The following is a 13,667-nucleotide window of genomic DNA, read 5'->3' on the forward strand; positions in this document are numbered from 1 at the left end:
AGCTCCACTAAACCATGGACACATGGACAAGTTCTTGTGGACAGGGACGGTACATTTCACTGACGGCACACTGGGTGAATATTGTGGAAGCTGGGACCCAGTCGGACACTGGGACGGAACACGTCCTCCAGACGCTGAGGATTGCGGGCACTGAATCAATCAGGATTGCCCACACATTCTACAGCTCCTGCACCTCCTCCTCTTCAGACTCCATCTTCGAAACTACAACACCAGTCGCAAGCTTGAAGCTTATCTGCTTAGGCGACAAACCGCACACCGCTGCAGAATTGTTAAAAGCTGTAACAGAGCAGGCAGATCTGTGGCTCTCACTGCTGAACCTACAACCAGGCATGGTCGTGTGTGACAATGGCCGAAACCTGGTGGTGGCTCTGAGGCTTGGCAACCTCACGCACGTACCATGCCTAGCCCATGTGCTCAACTTAGTGGTTCAGCGGTTTCCCAAAACCTACCCTAATCTGCCTGAGCTGCTTGTGAAAGTACGCCGCATGTGTGCGCATTTCCAAAAGTCAGCTACTGCTTCCACACCGACTAGTGTGCTATGTCACCACACGTTGGAACTCAACGTTGCATATGTTTGAAAGGATCTGTGAGCAGCAGAGGGCAGTTGTTAAGTACCAGCTTCAACACGCCCATTGGTATTTCGGTCAGCCTCCGCACATAAAAGCTGATGAGTGGGCATGGATGTCTGACATCTGTGGCATCCTCCAAAACTTTGAGGGCTGCATCAAGATGGTGAGCAATAATTAGTGTCACCATCCCACTTCTCTATCAACTGAAATGCTAGCTGTTCACAATTAAAGAGGAGGCATTGCAGGCAGAGCGCGATGAGATGGAGCAAGGAACTATACAGGGTGATACTGCACAGCCCAGCCTCATCTCATCTCAATGCGAATTGGGTGATAATGAAGAGGAGGAGCAGGAAGAGGAGCTGGTTTCCTGCGCTTCAGACGGTGCTACCCACACCACATTCATACCATCTGTTCAGCGTGGATGGCCTGAAGAGGGGAAGGATAAGGAGGAGGACCAGGAGGAGGATGAGGAGGAGAACATGGACAGTCATCCTCGATTCCTCTGTGCCTTACAACTATTGGGTATCCAAGCTGGACATGTGGCATAAACTGGCTCTCTACGCCTTGGAGGGCCTGGCCTGCCCTGCTGCTAGCGTTTTGTCAGAACGGGTTTTTAGTGCCGCTGGGGGAATAATAATTGATAGGTGCTTCCGCCTGTCAACTGACAATACTGACAGGCTGACTCATATCAAAATGAACAAGGGCTGGATTGGGCAAGACTTCTCAACACCACAGGATGATAGCAGCGGAACATAAACTCAAATCCGGTGTTTTTTTGGGGGGTCTATTCCTATGCACCCCTTCACATCCAGACATGGGTATATGCTTCAGGATTTTGTCTATTTTATGTTGTCCGCCTCCTTCTCCTTCTCCTCATCCTCCACCACCATATCACCAGGGTGACCATCATGCATCACCCACAAAAAAATTTTCTTAAGGATGTTTATGATGACTGTAGGAACTGTTTTTAGAGGCCTACCTCTAACATTCTATAAAATATATACAGTACAGACCAAAAGTTTGGACACACCTCATTTAAAGATTTTTCTGTATTTTCATGAGTATGAAAATTGTACATTCACACTGAAGGCATCAAAACTATGAATTAACACATGTGGAATTATATACTTAACAAAAAAGTGTGAAACAACTGAAAATATGTCTTAGATTCTAGGTTCTTCAAGCCAGCCACCTAGAAAAATCTTTAAATGAGAAGGTGTGTCCAAACTTTTGGTCTGTACTGTATGTATACCACCCAGGGGTAAATGTTTTTCAGCCAATGCACTTAGTGCATGGGCATTACCAGTCTAGTAGACCCACTCCTTAATATTGGGAAAAATATTTTTGACTGAGGCCCTCCACTACGTCTCTTCAAAGGGGTGTTGAAGTACGTCCTAATTTTTGGCAGCCCTTGCACTTACTGCATACGCAATAACAGTATAGGAGACCCACGCCTTAATAATTTTTAAAACGATTTTTCTGAGGCCCTCCACTATGTCTCTTCAAATTAGTATTGGAGTGCGTCCTAATTTTTTTCTGCCCTTGCACTTACCAAATACACAATAACAGTATAGGATATTCACTCCTTAATAATTTTTAAAACAATTTTTCTAAGGCCCTTCACTACATCTCTTCAAATTGATATTGGAGTGCGTCCTCATTTTTCGCAGCCCTTACACTTACTGCATATGCAATAACATTATAGGAGAGCCACTCCTGAATAATGGGAAAGCCAATTCACATCGATTCTATATTCTACAATATTACCTCTCTTATCTGAAATTACCACTGTTAGCTTCATTTAGAATAGGAACAGGTGCAAGGAATAATCAGCTGAAAATGCGTGTTCATTCTGGTCGCATACATCTCTATAACACTCCATAACTTGATTGCTTTTTTCAAAAACTCATTGACAGATTCATGTTTTTTAATATAGTCTGCACTCATAAATTCATCAAAGCAGGGAGGGTTGCTTGCATTCCACCAGTTTGGTGCTGCCACATACACAAAAAAACACTCCGGCCGGTTAAAACCTATTTTTTATTCTATAATATTATCTCTCTTATCTGCAATTTGTGTACCGGTGAGCTATCACACTATGGATAGCGTATTAAATGCATTCAGACAGGTACTATTGCCTTAAACTCTTGCTGCTGCAAGCAAACAATAAAAAATTATATTCCCTATTGATACCGCTGTTAGCTGCATTTAGAATAGGGACAGGTGCTAGGTATCATCAGCTGGAAATTAATGTTCAATCTTGTCGCATGCATCTCTTACACTGTCTATAACTTGATTGTTTATTTTCAAAAATCACTGACAGATTCATGTTTTTAATACAAACTGCACTCAGAAATTCATCAAAGCAGGCAGGATTTGCTTGCATTCCTCCACAGTTTGGTGCTGCCACGTACCCAAAAAACCCTTTGAGGTCGGTTAAAATATATTTTATATTCTACAATATTACCTCTCTTATCTGAAATTCGTGTACAGATGAGCTATCGCAGTTTGGATATCGTATTACATGGATCCAGCCAGGGATTATTGCCTTATACTGCATGCTGCTGTTGCAAAAAAAAAAAATCTACTCTATTCCCTATTGATTCAGCTGTTAGGTGTTAGGTATCATCAGCTGGAAATGAGTGTTCATTCTGGTCACATACATATTTTCCACAGTGCATAACTTGTCTGATTTTTTCCATGTGCTCATTAATTGATTCATAATTTTTGATTGGTAATTAGAAACTCATCAAAGCAGGCAGGGCTGCTTGCCTTCGTTCACAGCTTAAAATAGACTTTAACCTCAGAGTCGGTCAAAGTCTATTTTATTTTGTACAATATTACCTCTCTTATCTGCAATGCATGTACTGGTGAGCTATCACACTATGGATAGCGTATTACACACATTCAGACAGGGATTATTGCCTTATACTGCGTGTTGCAAAAAAATCTATTTTATTCCCTATTCATTCTGCTGTTAGCTGCATTTACAATAGCAACAGGTGCTAGGTGGTAACATCTGCTGAAAATGAGTGTTCATTCTGGTCGCATACATCTCTTCCACACTCCATAACTAGATTGATTTTTTCCATACACTCATTGACCAATTCATAATTTTTACGGTGATCTGTACTCAGAAATTAATCAAAGTTCACAGAAATGTATCATAGTTGACAGAAATTCATCGAAGTTGGCAGAAATTTTCCAAATTTGACCGAAATTAATCAAATTTCACATAGTTAAGGAACCCTGTGCCAGAGGCAGCAAAACAACCCCTGAATATCTTTGAACCTCCACCATATTTGACTGTATGTACTGTGTTCTTTTATTTGTAGGCCTCATTCCATTTACAGTAAATAGTTGAATGATGTGCTTTACCAAAAAGCTCTATGCTGGTCTCATCTGTCTGCAAGACGCCAGCTGACCCTCTAAAAATAGTGGAGGCCACCTGCTGGCACTCTAAAAATTGGGAGGGCCGTCTGCTGGACATTCATAAACTGTGAGGGCCACCTGCTGGACATCCAAATTTCAAACTTTACCGAATATATACGAAAATGAAAATGTGACCACCTCAGATGGATATGTTATGTTGCAGTAGCAATATACAGCTAGGCAAAGTATAGCGGGGTGATAGCCATCTAACAATAGAGAAGGTCGACTGATGGCCCTCTATTAATAGCAAGGGCCGACTGATGGCCCTGTAAAAATAGGCTTTGTGACTTTTAGAGTCCCTCCTTCATAAATGAAACAGGATGTGTCTGGTCATGTCTCACACATCACATGGCCAGATAAGGTAGTAAAATGTTAAAATATAATTTACTGGTGAATGTATTTTTCATCATTGAAAGCAATGCGAAAGTGCAAAAGAGTAGCAAAAACACTATATGTGAACATTGCCCAAGGTGTGTAGGAGCATTTTTGCTTTTTGTTATTTATTTTGCATTATATATAAGTCATTAACCCGGAAAGAATGTTTCTAAACATTTTTTCCAGCAAAATCCATTTTAGCTTCATTTTTGTATGTTTAATTGTGAGTCCATAAAAGTGGCGTAATACTCTGACAACATTGTTTACAGCAGTGACCTGGGATTCAGAGATGCTTCCAGGGGTCTTCCCCATTCTGTCCCCATGTCATTTCAGCACTTTTTCCATTGATATGACCAATTTTTGGACCTCCTCCAGACCTCCGGGGTGAGTGGGGGCGCCGGAAAAATGCGAGAGTTTCCCATTGACTTAAATTGTACTCATTACTCGGGTCGAGCAACCGAGCATTATGATTTACTCGACCCAAGTAATAAGTACCCGAGCATTTTACTGCTCGCTCATCACTAGTGCGCAACACACAAACAAACATCTCACACTATTGCTATTAGATAACAGGTATTTGAATTTAAGGGTTAATTCTGTGCTGCCTGTATAGTTTATAGAAGAGATTGATATCCAGGAATGCGGTTTATTAGTCAACGTATTTCGAAGTTTCATATTTCTTCATCAGGACAAACCACTGTCTATACACTGTGGTTTGTCCTGATGAAGAATTTTGGAACTTCAAAACATGTTGACTAGTGATGAGCGAGCATGCATGCTACTGCTCGGTGCTCATCCGAGCATCTCACTACTCGAGATGCTCGGCGCTCGCCGAGTATTTCTGGGGTTTCTCAGCGGGAGCTCGGGTCCCCTCCCTGCATGTTTGGCGTTCTTTAGAGCACCAATCAACATGCAGGGATTGTCTGCCACACACTGTAATTCCGCAGCCATGTTGGTTGTGGCATAACAGTGATTGTCTGGTCGCACTGCGTCATCAGATCTATATCAGACCAGGCACCGCCATGCTCATCACAGTCACTCAGGAATCAGACAGTGTAGGGAGAGCTGCTGCTGAGCTATGGAGAGATTTGCTTGTTTCTAGTTAGTGTAGGTATATCAGACTATATTAGAGACACATATCCATCTCAACTAACAGTCCTTCTGAGGACTAATCCAGCTGCACAGATATCAGTGCTAGGCAGGCAGGCAAGGTATATAGCAGACTGCAGTGCACATAGAAAGAGGGTCCAGTCCAGTTCTGTCTGCTGGTGCTTTTACAGATATTTGTAGAAATAGGCCCAGGTATCAGGGGCCAGGAATATATATATTTTTTTTAATCTTAATCCTGATTATTTGTTTACAAAGCAATCCAAAGATACCGTTTATCTGCGCCATTTGCTGTTGGCACTGCAGAATACAGCCAGATCCATTCCATATTACAGCGCTAAAAATCCAGCTATTTAAAACTGTGGTTTGTCCGTCACACGGATCACATATACACTGTGTTCAGAATTATTAGGCAAGTTGTATTTTAGAGGATTATATTTATTATTGATCAACAACTATGTTCTCAATCAACCCAAAAGACTCATAAATATCCAAGCTTAATATTTTTGGAAGTTGGAGTGTTTTTTTTTTTAGATTTGTCTATATTAGGAGGATATCTGTTTGTGCAGGTAACTATTACTGTGCAGAATTATTAGGCAACTTAATAAAAACTAAATATAATCCCATCTCACTTGTTTATTTTCACCAGGTAAACCAATATCAGTGCACAACATACAGAAATAAAAATTTCTGACATGCAAAAACAAAAACCCCAAAAATTAGTGATCAATATAGCCACCTTTCTTTATGATGACACTCAACAGCCTTCCATCCATAGATTCTGTCAGTTGCTTGATCTGTTTTCGATCAACATTGCGTGCAGCAACCACCACAGCCTCCCAGACACTGTTCCGAGAGGTGTACTGTTTTCCTTCCCTGTAGATATCACATTTTATGATGGACCACAGGTTCTCTATGGGGTTCAGATCAGGTGAACAAGGGAGCCATGTCATTATTTTTTCTTCTTTTAGATCTTTACTGGCCAGCGACGCTGTGGAATAGTTGGATGCATGTGATGGAGCATTGTCCTGCATGAAAATCATGTTTTTCTTGAACGATACCGACTTCTTCTTGTACCACTGCTTGAAGAAGTTGTCTTCCAGAAACTGGCAGTAGGTCTGGGAGTTGAGCTTCACTCCATCCTCAACCTGAAAAGGTCCCCCAAGTTCATCTTTGATGATAACAGCCCATACCAGTACCCCACCTCCACCTTGCTGGCGTCTGAGTCGGAGTGGAGCTCTCTGCCCTTTACTGATCCAGCCTCTGGCCCATCCATCTGGACCATCAAGAGTCACTCTCATTTTATCAGTCCAATAGTGTTGAGCGAACATGCTCGACACTGCCCGGTACTCGCCCGAGCATCACGCTATTCGGGATGTTCGGCGAGCACCGAGCATTTCCGGGTTACTCGGGCGGGAGCTCGGGTCTCCGCCCTGCATGTTTGGTGCTCTTTACAGAGCCAATGAACATGCAGCGATTGCCAGCCAGTCACTGTAATGCTGCAGCCATGTGGGTTGTGGGCATTACAGTGATTAGCTGGCCGCACAGTGTCACTTCGAGTATTTAAAACCGGGAACCGCCATCTTGGACACAGTCGCTCCGGATCAGACAGTGTAGAGACAGCGCTGCTGATTTAGGGAGAGATATAAACTGCAAAATAGTTAGTGTAGGGTCTGTAAAGGCTGCCAGATCAAACAAACAGTCCTTCTCAGGACTAATATCCATCCCAGATATCAGGCAGGCAGGCTGTATAGGAGACGCAGTGGTTACACCAGCAAACGCTGCATTACAGTCCTGTGTGCTGCTCCTGTTGCTGAAATTGCTGGACTTAGCTCCAGGTCTCAGGGGACAGGAAAAATCCTTTTTTTTAATCTAAATCCTCTTTTTTTTTTCCTCCTTCACACTGTACAAATACCCGTCTTATTAACCTTTTGGTGTCCCCCCCCCCAAAAAAAAGCGTGTCTCTGATTTTTCATACACAAATATATCTGTTGAAAATAGTCAGGTGTAGGCTAGAGAAACAGAAGTGTTGTTTTGCACTTCCACGGTTCAAACCTCTGTATTATCCACTTTTGAGCCATTTGTATCCAGAAAAAAAACAGTTTGAGTGTGTCGCTCACTGTTCAGCCGCAAATATATCTATTTAAAAAAGTCTGGTATACCCCAGTAAGCAATAACTGTGGTTTTGCCATCCCACGGTAAAAAATCTCTATTATTCAGGTTTTGGTATATTTTCCGTAAAGAAAAACAGTAGTGTCTCCTGACTGTTGTGACACAAAAATATATCTGTTGAAAATAGTCTGGTGTAGGCCCGACAAATCCCAGTGTGGTTTTGCAGTTCCACTGGTCAAATCTCTGTACTATCCAGTTTTGGGCCTTTGGTATCTAAAAAAACACAGTTTGAGTGTGTCGCTCACTGTTCAGCCGCAAATCTATATATTTAAAAAAGTCTGGTATACCCCAGTAAACAATAACTGTGGTTTTGCCATCCCATGGTAAAAAATCTCTATTATTCAGGTTTTGGTATATTTTCTGTAAAGAAAAACAGTAGTGTCTCCTGACTGTTGTGACACAAAAATATATCTGTTGAAAATAGTCTGGTGTAGGCTCGACAAATCCCAGTGTGGTTTTGCAGTTCCACGGGTCAAATCTTCGTACTATCCAGTTTTGGGCCTTTGGTATCTAAAAAAAAACAGTTTGAGTGTGTCGCTCACTGTTCAGCCGCAAATCTATATATTTAAAAAAGTCTGGTATACCCTAGTAAACAATAACTGTGGTTTTGCCATTCCACGGTAAAAAATCTCTATTATTCAGGTTTTGGTATATTTTCCGTAAAGAAAAACAGTAGTGTCTCATGACTGTTGTGACACAAAAATATATCTGTTGAAAATAGTCTGGTGTAGGCTCGACAAATCCCAGTGTAGTTTTGCAGTTCCACAGGTCAAATCTCTGTACTATCCAGTTTTGGGCCTTTGGTATAAAAAAAAAAACAGTTTGAGTGTGTCGCTCACTGTTCAGCCGCAAATCTATATATTTAAAAAAGTATGGTATACCCCAGTAAACAATAACTGTGGTTTTGCCATCCCACGGAAAAAAATCTCTATTATTCAGGTTTTGGTATATTTTCCGTAAAGAAAAACAGTAGTGTATCCTGACTGTTGTGATACAAAAATATATCTGTTGAAAATAGTCTGGTGTAGGCTCGACAAATCCCAGTGTAGTTTTGCAGTTCCACAGGTCAAATCTCTGTACTATCCAGTTTTGGGCCTTTGGTATAAAAAAAAAAACAGTTTGAGTGTGTCGCTCACTGTTCAGCCGCAAATCTATATATTTAAAAAAGTCTGGTATACCCCAGTAAACAATAACTGTGGTTTTGCCATCCCACGGAAAAAAATCTCTATTATTCAGGTTTTGGTATATTTTCCGTAAAGAAAAACAGTAGTGTATCCTGACTGTTGTGATACAAAAATATATCTGTTGAAAATAGTCTGGTGTAGGCCCGACAAATCCCAGTGTGGTTTTGCAGTTCCACGGGTCAAATCTCTGTACTATCCAGTTTTGGGCCTTTGGTATCTAAAAAAACACAGTTTGAGTGTGTCGCTCACTGTTCAGCCGCAAATCTATATATTTAAAAAAGTCTGGTATACCCCAGTAACCAATAACTGTGGTTTTGCCATCCCACGGTAAAAAATCTCTATTATTCAGGTTTTGTTATTTTTTACGTAAACAAAAACAGTAATAGTTTCTCCCTCATTGTTCAGATTGTTTAAAAGAGTCGGGCGTAGGCCAGAGAAATAGAACTGTGGTTTTCCTCTTCCACGGTTCAAATCTACTTTTTATTACCCTTTTTCCATTGATAGTGCAAGTGTAAGCTATTTTACTTCCTTTACAATGGGCAAGGTGCGTGGCAAGGGACGTGGAAGTGGACGTTCTGGTGATGGTTCGTGCAGAGGACGAGGCCGTGGCCAAGGTGAAAATGTGCCACAACCAACAGCCACATCTTCTCGCTCCCACTTCTTGACCGAATTACTAGGGAAGCACAGAACAACACCAGTATTGAGAACTGATCAGTGTGAACAGGTTATTAATTGGATAGCAGACAATACTTCCAGTTACCTGGGCACCACCACCTCCGGTCTGTCTTCCACACAGTCAACTCTTAGTAGCCGTGAGTCTCGACCGCATACTCCTCCTCACTCTGATGCTCCTTCCTCTCACCATGCCGAGTGTCGTCAGACAGCAATTGATCCCACACTTGGACACTCTGAAGAGCTGTTCACTGGTCCATTTCCATATTTGTGCCCCTCGCCTGATACGCTTGAAGTGGTGGAAGAGGACATCCCATGTAGCGATGCCCAAATATTTGAACAGCCACGACCACAGGAAGTCGACGCTGGCAATTTGTCACAAGAGGTGGACGATGACGAGACACAATTGCCAGGAAGTGAGGAGGAGCATCATGGTGTGCAAGTGGAAGAGGAGGAGGTGGTGGATGTCCCCACATGTTGGAACTCTACCCTCCACATGTTGCAAAGGATTTGTGAGCAGAAGAGAGCAGTTGTGGAGTACCAGATGCAACAAGGCCGTCGATATTCAGGTCTGACTCCACAGATAAGACCTCAGGAGTGGACCTCGATTTCTGACATATGTACCATCCTGACAAACTTTGAGGAGGCCACCAAGATGGTGAGTGGCGATGACGCCATCATTAGTGTCAGCATCCCACTTGTCTGTCTTTTGCAACGCTCTCTGCAGAGAATTAAAGAGGAGGCATTGCAGCCAGAGTATGATGAGATGGATCAAGAAGCTGTAGTGGGCGATTACACACAGCCCAGCCTCATCTCATCCCAACATGCATTGGGGGACAATGAGGGAGAGGAGGAGGAGGAGGAGGAAGAACAGGAGCTGCTATCATGCGCTGTAGACGGTAGTACCTGTACAAGTGTCATACCATCGGTTCAGCGTGGGTGGACTGAGGACAGGGGGGAGGAGGAGGAGGAGGAGGAGGAGAGCATAGTCAGTCGTTATCTTGGTGAGGACACGGAAATCTTGCCCGTTACCAGTCTGGCACGCATGGCTGACTTTATGTTATGCTGCCTTAACCGTGACTCTCGCATTGTCAAAATGTTGGGTGACAGTCATTACTGGTTGGTGACACTTTTAGACCCCCGCTACAAGGAGAACTTTCACTCTCTTATTCCTGAGGTGGAGAGGTCTACAAAAATGGGGCAGTACCAGAAGGCCCATGCTGCAGAACTCTTAAAAAAATTCCCATCTGAACACGCTAGCGGCAGAGGTCACAGTTCGTTGCCCAACCAAGGCGTACAGGCGAGAGAGATGCAACTCCAATCCAGCAGAGGCAGGGGAACACTGTCAACGTTCTGGGACAGATTTCTGACACCCGCCCAGCTTACAGGCCCTGAGGTGCGGGGTACTCTCACAAGGAGTGGAAAGTTTCAAAAGATGGTGAGGGAGTACTTTGCCGACCGTACCAGCGTCCTCTGTGATTCCTCTGTGCCTTTTAATTATTGGGTTTCCAAGCTGGACACTTAGAATGAACTCGATCAGAACGCCTTGGAGGTCCTGGCCTGCCCTGCCGCTAGCATGCTATCGGAGCGTGCTTTTAGTGCCGCTGGGGGAATTATAACTGATAAGCGCACTCGCTTGTCAACTGACAATGCTGACAAGCTGACCCTTATCAAAATGAACAAGGGCTGGATTGGGCCAGACTTCTCATCACCACCAATTGACAGCAGAGTAACATAAAGTCAAATCCACTCTGTTATTTCGGGAGGTGTATTCACATGCACCGCTTCAAACCCACACATGGGTATACGCTTCCTCATTTCGGCTGTTTTGTGTTCTTCTCCTTATCCTCAGCCTCCACCACCACTATACCACCAGGGTGCCAGCATTGCAAGTTCCTCCGTCCTAATTTTTATCAGCTTTTGCTTGGAAGGCATAAGCAAAGACTGTGGGAGACCCACTCCCCAATAATGGGACTTATGTTTGTAATATGCTGTACTGCATGGCTCTTGTAAGGGGCATTGCAAGTTGCTCCGTCCTAATTTTTGGAAGCTTTTGCTTGGAAGGCATAAGCAAATCCTATGGGAGACCCACTCTCAAATAATGGGACTTATGTTTGTAATATGCTGTACTGCATGGCTCTTGTAAGGGGCATTGCAAGTTGCTCCGTCCTAATTTTTGGAAGCTTTTGCTTGGAAGGCATAAGAAAGTCCTGTGGGAGACCCAATCCCCAATAATGGGACTTATGTTTGTAATATGCTCTACTGTATGGTTCTTGTAAGGGGCATTGCAAGTTGATCCGTCCTAATTTTTGGAAGCTTTTGCTTGGAAGTAGTGTTGAGCCACCCCCGTAGTGTTCGAGTTCGGTTCGGTTCGTCGAACACCCATGTGTTCGCCGAACAGTTCATCGAACTGTTCGTCGAACACCTTCGAACACCGTTAAAACCAATGGCAGGCAAACAAAAACACATAGAAACACATAGAAAACACCTTCAAAGGTGTCCAAAAGCTGACAAACTGCTCAGAAGACACAACTAACACATGGAAAAGTGACAAGTACATATAGTCATGCGAAAAGAAAAGAGGAGGAGGAGTAAAAGGAGGGGGAGACACAGATATAGGCATGTCATGCCCTTCTAAAATCCAAAAAGTGAGAAGCCGAGACGGCCAGTCCGCTCCTGCCCGTGCCACCTCCGTGTCGCCGGGTTTGTGCCAGAGCCGCGGTGAACCCTGACGGCCAGCCCCCCTCTCCCAATACTGGTGCCTGTCCGCTGGTGGGTCGAGAGAGCCCCCCTGTGGTGGAGGCAGCTCTAAGCTTTTTAATTTAAATTGTCCCTCTAATTTGAATGAATACACTTTAAATCCATTTACAAGGATCTATTGGAGGGCAAGTCTCATGCCAGCAGCCGCGTAATTCCAGCTCCAGTAGCGTCCACTAAAGCTGCTGCAGTTAAAAAGCTTTTATAAGGATCGAGCTCGGCTGTCCACCGCAAGGCATCCTAGTGCCAGTCCCAGCCCCTATGCCTTGGGGTGCCTCCTGATGCTCTTCACTAAGTATCCCGTGGTCCCGAAGCATTTCCTTTGAAAAAATTAAGTGTCCAAACTACAGGTGGTGTAGCTTGCTTAACAGCCGGGATAATCCGCTGACTAGCAGACACTGCTACTAGGCACAAAGTATTTCCTGGGCTAGATGCAGTTAAAAATTTGTAAGTAGATACTCTCGTTGGATGCTGAGAAAGCATTCCATAGAGTCTCCTGGCACGCCATATATGATTCTCTTAAAAAGCTTGGGGTAGGGGTCTAGGGGACCCTTTTATAGCCAAAATCACGGCCCTGTATCACAATACGTCACCTAGGCTGAAGATCAATGGAACTGTAGCACCGAGGGCTCGGTTGCTACAGACGTATTGCACCTCACCCAGAGGTGTGATATCTCACTCTCAGATAAGGATGGAGTGTGGATCAGGACCCGACACCTGCATGCATTACACCACATTGCCGTGGGGCAGGGCGACCAATATGCCCCTGAGATGGGCACGACAGTCCCTGTCCCTGGCTGGAGTGGGGGGAGGGAACACTGAGGAAGGGGAACCCTGCAGTGCAGGAGCAGGGAGGAAGCAGTTCCTGGGTGCATTGAGAAGGGAGTATAAAAGGTGGGCACCATCTTAGTTCAGTGCAGAGAAGTCTGAGCAGAAGTGGCAGGGAGCAGGGGCTCTGCATGAGCTCTGCTCCGGAGGCGGGCCTAGTAACAGAGGCCCAGGCCTGCAAGAGGGAGAAGGAAGGAAGAGGAGCGGAGAAGGCTCCAGGAACGAGGAATGAAGGGATCCCAGGGGTGCGGACGGGCGAGTCGCCACCGCACGCCCGAATCCACCTGCGTGGAGGGGTCAGGCCAAAGGGGGAGACCGGTCCCCGAACTAGTGGAGGCAGGAAACGACCCTCAGCTAGAAACCGGAGGCTCTGACATTTTATGTGGCGCAGCCCCTTGCTCCACCCGCTAGGAAGGCACCACATAGGGTCAGGGAAACTGGCGCCAAGTTTACCAAGAGGAGGCCCGAGGCAGCCGGACAGAAGTGTTGGTAAGAAAGGCCAGACAAAGGACACACAAAGGGGGTCCTGTGAAGCGCTCCAAAGTTATCT

Source organism: Phyllobates terribilis, unplaced genomic scaffold, assembly GCF_046119375.1.
Source record: "Phyllobates terribilis strain yellow unplaced genomic scaffold, ASM4611937v1 Scaffold_5__5_contigs__length_657084704, whole genome shotgun sequence".
In the NCBI taxonomy this organism is placed as follows: Eukaryota; Metazoa; Chordata; class Amphibia; order Anura; family Dendrobatidae; genus Phyllobates; species Phyllobates terribilis.